The following is a 12,500-nucleotide window of genomic DNA, read 5'->3' on the forward strand; positions in this document are numbered from 1 at the left end:
CTGCAAATGAGCCTGATGTTTTTGCAATCCAGGAGCTACAGGTCAGTGCACACAAGTGAGAAAAACAGCATCGGCAAAACATTTCTTTTTCAAAAAAAAAAAAAAAAAGAAGCTCTCAGTCGGCCCAAGGAGATTAGCCTGCTCCCATACTGCACTGTAAAAATCACCCACGCAGAAGAATCGACCCAAATGAAGACAGGTGGGATACAGCAGAAGGGATATAGGAAGGAAAGTGTATAGTGTAGAGTCCAATGTATGTCTTTCTGTCTTGAATACTTTTATCAAACTTATTCAATCAAAACCAAGTCCTGTCAAATCACTTATTCTTAAAAAAAAAAAAGAATAGCAGACATATTAAAGCGAGAAATGGGCAATTTCACACACATCTCTCTCTCTCCCTCCCTATCTGTGGACGTCGTCCGTCACATGTTTTCTTTATCGCAGAGTGGAGCAGCTTGCCCCTGCGTGTGTGTGGAGCCAGAACTCTCCGCTCCATCCCAGGCCACTGTGACAGTAACAAAGTGCTGGATTGTGTGGGAGAGGGCAGCTTAGGGTTTCTCCCTGCAGAAGTGACACGCTCCAAAAGAGATTAGGGAAGTATGCACTTGGAGAAAAGGGTGGAGAGAGAGAGAGAGAGAGAGAAGAAGAGAAAAAAAACGAGGAGAGAAAAAAGGGAGTTCTTAAACACTGGCTGCCAAATCCTGCCAGCTAATGCAAATCCCTGTCACACTGTCTTGGTTTAAATCTTAAATTCTCAGTCTAGCAGCGGCAGCAGGAACCCCAAATGAAGAGGGGACGAAAGGCACGAAGTGGAGACCCCGCCCCTCTACCATTGGGCCGTCCGCGTCCGCGTCTACGAGCATGTCTGCTGTGCTGTGTACTGTGTGTGCGGGAGGCCAGGGAGCCTACGTGTAAAGACAGAACCGCTCTCAACTCTCTCTGGTTGTCAGGGCTAACCTTCAGAGGATCTCCTGACCACACCTTGTAATTTCACAACATGGTTCTTTTTTTCTCCCAGTGGCTGACCTTCTAGTCCATCCAAGACCAAGCCTTTAAGTGTGTGTGCGTGCGTGTGTGTGTGTGCGCGCATGTGTGGGTTCTGGCTGTCTACAGTGCATCAATGACTTCAGAGAAGTCTCGGTCCAAAACTCCGAGATTTACATGCATCACAGTAAAGTCTGTGCAAACTCATGCTGTCAGGAGCATCACGAGGAAAATGTGTCACCAACACTTGTCAGGGGATTCCACTGACAGCATGACAGATTGAATACAGTGGTGAGAAACACATTGTAATACAATTCTAAAATATGTCACTGTAACACATGAATAGTTACTGTGTATATAAATAAATGAGGTCACTCTAGACTTCTAAAAAGTTATTTGATGAAACAAGGGAAACTTGTTGTCTTTATAAGGTACTGGCATCTAAACGAGTTCTGAGGGACCATGACATTTAGACCACATCACAAATATCAATGTCAGAATTTTCCGACCGGGCAGCAAATCATACAGCAGCTATTTTCTTTCTCTTAAAAACGAAATTAGCAACTTCCATTTTCTACCCATAATTCCTTACCCATAATTAGCAAAAACAGTATCTCACTTGACTATTAAATGACTACCAAATAAGCGTATGAAAACACATGTGGGCAGGAGAAGTTAGCTATGTCACTTTGGGTGAATGAGAAGTGCACTGGGTTGTGAGACACTTTTCAGCGGCACCATACTCAGCATCTGAGGATGAGGATAATACCCAGCACATGGAGCATATGTGTGTCAAAGCATCGAGGCGCAGAGTCCAAACTGAACATACGACTTGTGTTTAGAAGTCTGAACATGCCTACTCTCTAATTATGAGCCACAAGTGGCTGTGTGCTGGTTATTATCAGTCCCAGGCAGGCCAGTATGAATTTCAGAAGGAGGACCACACCTGCACAGTGAAGACAGCGTAATGGGCCTTAGCAATGCAAACAGGCAGAGTCTTAGAATAGCATGATAGATACAGCGCCGCCGAGAGAACTGGCCCGACATACCGAGGAGGGCTCCAGCAGGGCAGGAGTCACCAGGCCACTACATCTTCTCTGCTCACACACACGCAGGGATACTCACACACACACACACACACACACACACACACACACACACACGCACACACACACGCACACATATGCACAGAAGCACCACTACATCTTCTCTGCTCACACACACGCAGGGATATTCCCGTGCACCGCGGCAGTTATTTATGTTAACGTATTACAGTCCTCAGAAAATTATATATCACAACACTAAACAAACGCCTCGCTCAGAGGCCATATAAAAATTGCCCTCTGAGGCGTCTGTTAGTGAAAGGAAAGATATAATTTCAGGACAATAGCAGGGTGAGTAACTTGACACTGAGATAATTACATATTTGCATTAGGATTTATCAAATGGCATGTCTCTTGTGCGTAGGATATGATGAGCCATGGTCAATAAAGGCGCCGCTTTATACAACACTGAGACAATATCTATACACTGCCTCGGTGTTATTTACGCACCAGACACACCAGCGATGTTAAGTGTTTTAGTTGGAGCTGCAGAAGAAATCCATCTGCAGCTTCTTATCTGAAACCCACGCCGTGGCAATTAGTCCCACAGCAGAGGCTCTGCCAAAGGTTTCTGGCACTTGGGAGGACCTTTGATACAATGTCCTACATCCAAAAAAGCAACAATACAACAGGGAGAGACAGAGATAGAGAGAGAGAATGGCAGGATAGCCAGAGAGAAAGAGGGATAGGGAGGGGGTAAGATAGAGGGAGGGGTGTGTGAGAAAGAGAAAGAGAGAGAGAGACAAAGAGAAAGGGGGAGACATGTGTCTGTAAATTACATTTGAGAGTATGAAGGTAGGAGACAAGCATGGAGTTTTTTCACCACAAGAGCGCCTAACATAAGAGCACCTTCCAGTCAGTTCTCAGGCCATGCATTATAAACGGATGCTTGCACAATAGATTAATGTCCGAAAAAATCTGCTATATTTCACATTTACCTCTATTCTTCCACCAACAGCATGACCAAAAATGCATAGCTTTCCTACTCCACCATATGTGGCTGAATCGTTTGCAAGACCTTGACAAAATGGAAAATTACTTTCCATGAAAACGGGACGGATCATGAAAATGGATTGCAAAGGGTATCTGCCCGTTGAAAGGACTGAACACATGGAAAGTATAGGTCATGCAGTGGAGGCGGTATGGAGGATTGGGCAAGATTTTCACTACCAGGCAAAGAGATACACTCTCTCTTCAGGGATGAAGGAGATGAAGTCTTTGTTTAGTTGTTTCTACCCCCCCCCCCCCCCCAAAAAAAACTCTTCAGAGAGGTGCCCATTGAAGCGAATCACTGAACCGTGATGGCGGGGGGCCTCTAATCCACTATAGGACAGAACGGTGTTGAATTTTAGGGTCAGTTTGTGGTGAAAAGCACTTTTACCTCAGGTAGAGAAAGGACTGCTGACGTTGAACCTGATTTCCACTGAGGAATGTAGGAATGTCTTCTGTGGGGTGCAAACAAAGGCTGGCCTTGAGAATACCCTACCAAATGGACAGAGTAGCGTCAGAGACCGAGACTGAGAAATCTACAGCTACGGACCCAGAATCCTGCATGGGGGATGAGACAATCATCACTATGGCCACACGGCACAAAACATTCTGCGGAGTAGGAATGTGTTCAATATGACTCTGTCCTCCACGTGTGAATTATTTTTCTTTGTCAGCTAATGGATAGATCAGGATGTCAGAAATCATAACATGCATCTCCCAGAGGGATCTCAACTCATGTGGTGCCACTGGAGGATTGTCAGTCAAAAGGGGGTTAACTTTTACAGAATATCTCAGCTGGACCAGAAGAGACAAGGACAAATCACTTCCAATATCCATCGACTGGCGGAGACAGAGCAGGCTACTCCTGCTTCATTTCCTCACTTTCATTTTCTTCTATTTTTTTCTCACAAAACAAACTCCAGCCTTTTTTTCAAATGGAAGCTTTTGATTTCCTCTTCACGGAGAGAGAGAAAAATGGAAGCTGTCCATAAATTATACGGAATCTGTTCGCGTCTTAAGAAGTGATGACTGTATTTGATTACTACAAAAAGGGAGGACTCTTTGTTTCCATTGAATTTTTAGACAGCGAAGCAAAGCAGAGCCAGGACCTGGCAAGATGAGAGCAGAGTAATGAATCCCAAATGAATGGCCTGTTCTTCCCTGGATTTTGCAACAATGCTGAAGAGCTGATGTCATAGGCTCCCTAGTATCCGAGGTTCAGGTTTGGAGCGGATTGTTTCGTGATCAAACTGCCCTTTCAAGAAATAATTCATGTCAGATCATAGTAATAACTGCCCACAGAGAGTTAGAATTTAGAGCTCACAAAGTATACATTTCTCAAAATGGCTCTGCTAAATCTGCTACAGTAACTGACACACTCCAGTTCAAGGCCAAAATTAAATACATGATTACGCCTAGTTTAGCTTCTTTTTCTTGACATAATGTCAAACAACCCAGGGTTTCAGAATGCTCACTTAGTGGTTTTAGCGTTGACATACACAGTGAACATGAGGCAAAGCTCATGGGCAGCTTGTAATCTTCCACAGTGACAACCAAGGATCTGCTTTATCTATACCAGAAATCAATATATCCCTAAATGCAGTGTAACAATAGTCAAGCAGTGTACTAAGGAAGTCGCCAATCTCATAATGAGTTTATGAATAGTAAAGTATCCACAAATATGCAATTAAAGTAAATTAGATTACAAAGGGGTTATGTTTTGTTCAGAATTAGATGATTGTGGCTTTGGTTCATGAAAAACAGGTTAAATACTTAAGTTGCAATTCAAGCAAGCCCTTCAGGAGCTAAATACCACAACATCTCCTTGATGTTTAGCAGGTAAATTGCGTAAAGCCCTGTAATCCCTTTTCCTGAGGAGAAAGACTGTGAAAGTCTAAAGCTGGATGGAAGTTAAAGAAGGACCTCCTGAGCTGCTTTGAGGATGGCCGCTTTTTATGGCATTAAAAATGAGTCAAGTTGACTCAGCTTGCTACAAATGATGTCTGGAAAATGTGACATTTAACTGAAAGACGGTCTCTCTTTCTAAATATAATAGTTTTCCGTGAGATAGTTGGTACTAAAATGTTCCAATGATAGCTGTATTTCAGCTAAGATTATAATAGAATTTTGTCACAGAAGCCTAACATTTTTAGCCATAAATAGCCTACTTGTATATCTTAGCAAGCTACACCCATTGATATGGATACAGTTAATATTTTAAGACAACATTCATAAGCTTTATACTCTCCTAAATTATGTGGGTGTGAATTAGCTGTAAGGCAAATTGTTTTATTTCTACCGTTTTTGAATGTCCAGAGCAAGTTCTGGTGGTAGTAACAAACTGCATATGCTTTTCTAGGTCACCTGGTCTCATGGGACAGAAAGCCCATAAGGAACCATCTTTCTGTATGAACACACCACATTACTGGCATGAACACCAGCTCCCGTCATCATACTCCAGTCAGCAGAGATGGCCATCATTATTTCCCAAGGAGGCTAAGTAATATGAAATGCACATTTTCTGTCACATTGAGCAGTCAGGTTGGCTGAAAATGGGTTTGTAGACTGAACTAAGAGGTTTGTGAAAGGTTGTTGGAGATATCTTAGTTTAGTAGTGCACTCATGACTAATAAATCACAAGTCTCTGAAGAAGACTGAAACTCTGTCATGGTGGGTGATGAGAACAACCAGTTATCAACATAATCCAGGCAACACTAAATCAGCTAAGCCTTGACACGTTGCACTGAGGTTTGACAGACCCTTCCCTACTGGACGAGCCAGCCCAAATCCTGAGGTCATATTTCATATGCCTGAGGGAAGACCCTCCCAAACTCTCCTTTCTGAGGCTTTTTTTTGGGAGGGGGGGTTTAACCAACGCCTGTCAATTAGAGACAAATATGATTCTCCAGGGATGAAAGACAGGGTAACATGAGTGTGTGGTTCAGCAATCAGGCCCTTGGGGTGAGTGGGAACAGAGCAGAGGCCAGACTTACTGGGGCAGTGCAGCAGTAAACCTCTCTCCTAAAGCCCCCCCAAAAAGGCACAATGGTAACAAAGCTAGCAGTGGCTAATTAGCTTTGCACCTGACTCTTAAGCCCTGAGATCTGGGGGTTTGGAGCCTGGGGAGGGTGAATCTTCCTCATAACAAAGGAAGCCGGGGTGAAAAGACCCCGAGGCTGGTCTGGGAGAGGAAGAGGTGACCCCCTTGTGGACACCTTCCATCAAATTTGGACTTTGGCTGCCCAAACCCTAAGCCTGAGATTGAGGGGGTTTTAGGCCAAGGAAGCTCAATTGTGCTCTTGGAATCGCAAGCGAGTAAGGGCACCAACCGGAGACCCTGAGGCGTGCTGGGAGGCATAACAGCCCTGTGTCCGTGTGCCTCTCCAAACAAGCCAGGCAGGCGAGGGAAAGGGAGAGAGAGAGAGCGAGAGGGAGCGAGAGGGGTGGCAGGACTGAGCTGTCGACGCGAGATCTCATTAGCGCGACCCTGTCGAGGAGGAAGCCACCTGCAGCAGGCTTGGAAAGCGGCCCCAGGAGGAAAGGAGACTTGGACAGGGGGTCAACCAGGGTCGGGTTTCCACATCACGAGCACGAGAGGGGAGGAGAAAAAAAAAAACTGCAACAATAATTTACAGGGTGCTCCAACCCACTGCCTGTTAGCAAAATAACGCCACCCTATGCAACCCTGCCACCCAACCAAACACCTCCACCGCACCTAATAAGTAGAAGCATAGCTGTGGTGAACAGTGTAGGAGCTCTTAAAACATTTATTTGAAAGGGAGAATTTAAAGCATCTGGGTTGTGGGAGTGCTAAAAGGTATTCGCACGCTCTCTCAGGAGCTATCTTTTCTAAAATGAGTTCCTTCTAAGCCGCTCCGATATTTTAAATATGCATGCATTTGCATGCCCATAAATACTTAGCCTGTGCTAGCTGCACAACATAAATTTCCGGTCTTGACTGTTGCAAGTTCATCAATTGGGAAATTCAAATAAATACACACAATTAAAAGTCATTCACTCTCTCCCGGGCTCTTCTTTGGTGTTTGCACATTTCGACCTGTCAACAGCTCTTTAATTCAGAGGAGAGGACGGCATGTCTGCAAACAGAGGGGACACAAGTTTCATTTATCAGTGGCCGGTCTGCTGACACAGAAATGGAATGGTTCATTCACAAATAGCCTCATATGTCGACTGCTGTTCTATCTGTCTGCAGACATAAACGCTTGAAATAACATCCACGTTAAGTACAGGACCTCTCTAACAGAGAGACGGATTGCCATTGTGATTTCTTCTTTTACATCATGTCTGAAAGGAATTTCTTTATTGAGATGAGCCACAGAGAACTCCAACTGCCATAAACTGAGTAGTTGATTCATACAATTTGGAGCTCAATGGATCTTGCTATTTCAAGCAGCAAAGGCGAGGAGGCCTTTCCCCAGGACGAGGGTCAGCCACTCCTTGTGCGCTGGCCTGAGGTCCAATGTTTAATCCAGGCCGCGTGGTGAACTTTGGAACTGTCCGCTAAGCTTCCCCACTTTTAAAGACCGGATTCGGCACCTCTCTTCAAAAGGCCGCTAAGCTCTCGCCATCTTATCTGGTCCCCTTTGAAGTCCCCAGTGCCGATGACCGGTTCTCGCCCTTGCACGACAACAGTTGGGTTGCTCTGCTGTTCCTATCGCACAAGACAATGATTTGTTGGCTCTAGGCAGCAAAAAAAATTAAACTGAAAGTTCAATAGTAGTTATGAAAATATCCTCTCCTTAGGATGAGTTCAGCTATGCTAAACATTTCTTATGTCAGGGCTTTTTCCTTTTAAATCACAGCGCAAGGTGATTTGCATTTTCCCCTTCAAATCAGCAGGACAGATCTTGCGTGTATGTCATAACAGCCGCCTCAAATCCACGGCAAACCTGTCTGGCAGTTTTCACGTACTTAATTAACAGGGCGGCAGCAGCACCCAGCGTGATCGCTAGAACGGGCTGCCCTGGGTGACACTACAAAAGGGGCGCTCTTGCGTCATTTGGCATTTATGCACTTCATCAAGCATCCCGCCCCTGTCTCTCTGTGTGTAATCCTGCCTCACCCTCCACCCTCCACGCTGCCTCACCCCCCACCCTCCACGCTGCCTCACCCCCCACCCTCCACGCTGCCTCACCCCCCACCCTCCACGCTGCCGCACCCGCCGCCCAGCGCTTCATCCTTCAAAGCGCAGACCTGCTGCTGTAATGGTATAAAATGAGCGATAGAGCATTAGAGAGCCATTCCACTGGCAGGAGATCAGAATGAAGGCGAGTGATGGTTGGTGAAGTGCGTGTGTGTGTTTGTGTGTGTGTGGGGTGTGTGTGTGAGGGGGGTGCAGAGAGATCATCCACACCCTTACTCGGCCTCCCATCACATTCCAACACCTGTTTCAATGGGGGCTTGCTCTTTTCATTTGCACAATAAACACCGGATTCCTCTGCAATTATCTGAACTTTGTGTCCCGGCTATTAATATGCTCACAGCTGTTTTCCAGCATCAGATGCTGTTTATGACGGAACATGATTTTATTTGCTGCCCTGTGACGTCAACATTTGCCACCTGCCCAGGTACGGAGCGTGACAGGATTTGCACCGTCTTTCGGGGCATTAAGTGATTGTGTCTCCCGCATATCATGAGCTGCAGGTACCCTAGACCACTGGGGTTATTCTAAGCCCACTGTATATCATATCCAAGGCCGATACAAGTGCAGACACTTTGCGTCAACCATCTGGCTCATGGCATGAAAACTGATAACAATGGATTTTCTTCTCACAGCCTTTATTTCATGAAAATCCGTCATCAACACCTATTACACTACATACAAATAGTGAGGAAAGACAGTGTCCTTCAAGACGTGATCAAGGCAAACATTCAACACTGGATCAACATGACTACAGCAGGGACAAAGAGGTCGGATAGCTTCTCACAAAAGGGTAAGGGTCAAATAAAATAGAATTAGAGTGTAGAGACAATGCACAGTCCAAGGGGGTATATACTTCATAGTGCACATGAATATTAAATAACAAAATGTGTAAGAAATGTATTAGCGTTCAGACATTGACGTCACATAATAGAGAGCCAGCATCCACCCGTGACGGCACCGTATCCGTCTGCGGTGAGTTCTAAAGCTCTCAGTCCCACACTGGGAAAGCCTGACAATCTTGTGTTTTTTCCTTTTGTGTCTGAATTTATTTTTATGAGTCTGCTCCTTCATGTAATGATTTATGTTTCTTGTGGCTCCAAACAGTGTGACTTTCTTTTCTTCTCTTCTTTTTGAAAATTCTCCCTGCTCAGTTAACACAGACAGTGTGACGGTCCCCTCTCTCACAGCAACTGCGGTACAGTAAGGTCCTCCACTGGCACCAGCCCAAGAATCCCCAGAATGGGGGCTTAATACCCCCTGGGCTGACAGCTGCATGGATTAGCTACCCTTGCCCGCTGTCATTGACGCCCCTGTATTGTGCCTTTCCCTGTAAAAGCCGCACCAGAATTAGGCGGGAGAGTCATTGGGGAGGGGGCCCGGGGGTTAGCATTCTAAAGTCATGTCAGGTGCTTTTTTCGGTGTTTGAAGTCCTGGTGACATGCACAAGTGCGTTTGTGGCTTCCACTCTACAATATTTATAAGGTATTAATGCCTATGTAATCACAGCCGACAAGTCACCACACTGCCAGTAGCAGAGCCGCAATAATATTAGGAGGAACTCTGTCCTTCCTGGGTTAAAGGGAAAGGGTACTGCGGTTGTGGTCTTTGTGTATTTTTGGTACCATTGGGCTTCTGTGCAATGCTCATTCTAAATATGTATTTCAAAGACCCTGCAAATAGACACTCTGAAATTGAGTCTTATGCCATCTGTGTGGCCATCCTTTGAAGCCTCTGAAGACACACAAAGGAATACAAAAGAATATAAAATAACACATGTTGTGTACATAAAAAACATGTTTATGTAGTAAACTATCACATGAATTATAAATGTATATAAACTATCATATCATAGAAACCATGTCTATCACAATATCATAACATCTATTGGTGTATGTCTTCTAACCAAAAGTGACTGCTAGTGCGAAAATCCTCGTATGGCAAGGACACTTGCTCCAAAAGTGGCACGCTGCCATAGTCACCAGTATCACTAAATTATCACTTTCATACCCTCTCCCCCCTCCTCTTGACCCCTGGGAGCCCAGACTGGCCCCCGTTTGACCCCCCCCCGTATCTCGGCGCAGCCGTCATGACGACCGTCTCAAGAGGACTGTTGTATTTGCCGAGGGGTGGAGCCTGGCAACCGCCTGACTGCACAAGATCCTCGATGACAAATGTGAGACACAGAGTGTCGGGGAGTGTTGACGACTGGGAGTCAGAGCAGTAACTAAATGGATATCGCAAAATCCGACAGCCATTTCACAGTCTACTCTTAATAAAAAGCGACAAAATACAAAGTTCTTTTTACAGTATATGCCGCATCTCATGAGGGCAGAGCTGTTTGAAAAAGCCAGGATTAATGTCTGAAATGTCAAGGCTGCTGGGTGGTGGTGTTTCGTGCTTTAAAGGAGTTAAATGCAGTGTCAATTATATGAGGGGAAAAATAGAGTATTGTAAAGCAGACTTAGTTTTAAAGACTTTGGAGATTTTACATAATTATCTTTAGTCTGGAAAATGAAACAGCTCTGATTTGTGGTCTAGGGACACTCCCTGGTATGAACAAGATAAGAGAGATTGCGAAACTAATTACAGACCAAGAGGAGAAGGATTTATGTGCGTTATTAGTGAAAATAATGTATCCTTATTTCAACACAGACATTTTATCAACACCAGCACCAAACTTAATGACCCTCATCAGGCAGTTGGAAAAAGGGGGAGAGTGACACCTACCCAAATGAGAGATTTTCTTTGCCTCTGTTGCCAAACAGCCTTTAATTCAAACAATTACATTTAAACCTTGACCAGAGGTCTTTGGTCTTATGGCAGGCTGTACCTCTCACACACTAATGAGCATTTTCATAGCATGTGTCTACTTCAACAACTACAACACGTCAAGAGAGAATTATTCTCAATACTCATCAGTGCAAACCAGCTGAAAGACGGCAATCAATTTTATTTCAGTTCCCTGTGTATTCAAAGCCTCCAGTTGCTTTCTGTGTGCAAGAGAGACTTGAACAAAGAGAGTCCATATCTCTTTGAAGATGCCAAAGTTGTGGATCAATATTTCACAGCAGACAGTGAGGGCAAAGAGGCTGGGCTGGGAAGAAAATCAGAGGTAGACTATCCCTTGAGGGTACACACCTTCTCTTTGTGGATGCTTTACAGCGAGTTTTTAACCCTGAACAAACATAATAAAACTACCTTTGCTTCTAAAGGGTTGACTTCCATGCAATCTTCCATGCAACTAACTTCTAAAGAAATGCTGGCAGTAATAACTCTGAAGAGCTTAAAAACAGCATTTATTATCAGTTCAGTTCAAAATGGTTAAATATTTAATGACTTCTGATACATAAGGGATTCAATACTTTGTTGATACATGGATTCGGTCATCTAGTTATACAGTGTTTTCTTTTTTTCTTCAGAATAGATGATAGAGAAGCTCAAGGTTACTCAAATCTTTCATTAATATTTCTGATGTTGCTAAAAAAGTCAACTTGATTGATGTTCTTATGAAGCCATCCTTTAATATTTAACCCACTTGAAGGACACAGACATCATAACAGCTGTACAATCATAACTGCTAAGAGCGTTTTCATGTTTTTTTCTGGTATATTTGAGAATGTACCACTCACAAAGTGCAAGACTTAACGCTCTACCACACAGCAAAAAAAAAAAAAGTTAGGAAAAGTCTTACACCACTATTCATATCAATGCAAAATTATATTTGACCTCAATATGGTATGGATTGTATAGACCATGTGAGTGTATGTGCATGTATGTAAACTGAATGAATACTTACACAATATTATTGTGAGGTTAGCCTACTGATGTGTTATGGAGAAGTCTATTATGAGAGCATCCCACACCAGTGCTGTGTATCTTTAAGCAAATATTATTTTGGAGGACATCAGAATGTCTTGGTTTGGCCTTGTGTATAGCGTTATTTCCCCCTCTTGCCATTTAACATATATGTACATACAGTAAATATGAATATACATAAGCATATGGAATTACTGATGGATAGATGCATGTGCATTTATATCGTATGTAGGCCTATGTATGTATGTATGTATGTGTGTGTGTGCAATGTGCATATATGTTTGTATGGGAAAGCATAAGACCTGGTTTAAAAAAGCAATACTTGTACTAATACAAATATTTCCTGTCCAAGTCTTGACCAGGGAGACATTCTGGGACAATTTTATGCTGGACATCTGAAATAATGGAAATCTGAGGCGACAGTGATCTCTGAAAATATGAGG

The 12,500-nt window shown here is 43.9% G+C and overlaps 1 protein-coding gene across 1 annotated transcript in view; it reads right to left on the bottom strand.

The window, feature by feature from the left end:
* The window catches only part of sema3gb (sema domain, immunoglobulin domain (Ig), short basic domain, secreted, (semaphorin) 3Gb), a 34,880-nt gene that overhangs the window by 21,391 nt on the left and 989 nt on the right, over window positions 1–12,500 (bottom strand). The window lies entirely within an intron of this gene.

This window comes from Sardina pilchardus, chromosome 7 (assembly GCF_963854185.1).
Source record: "Sardina pilchardus chromosome 7, fSarPil1.1, whole genome shotgun sequence".
Lineage (NCBI taxonomy): Eukaryota > Metazoa > Chordata > Actinopteri > Clupeiformes > Clupeidae > Sardina > Sardina pilchardus.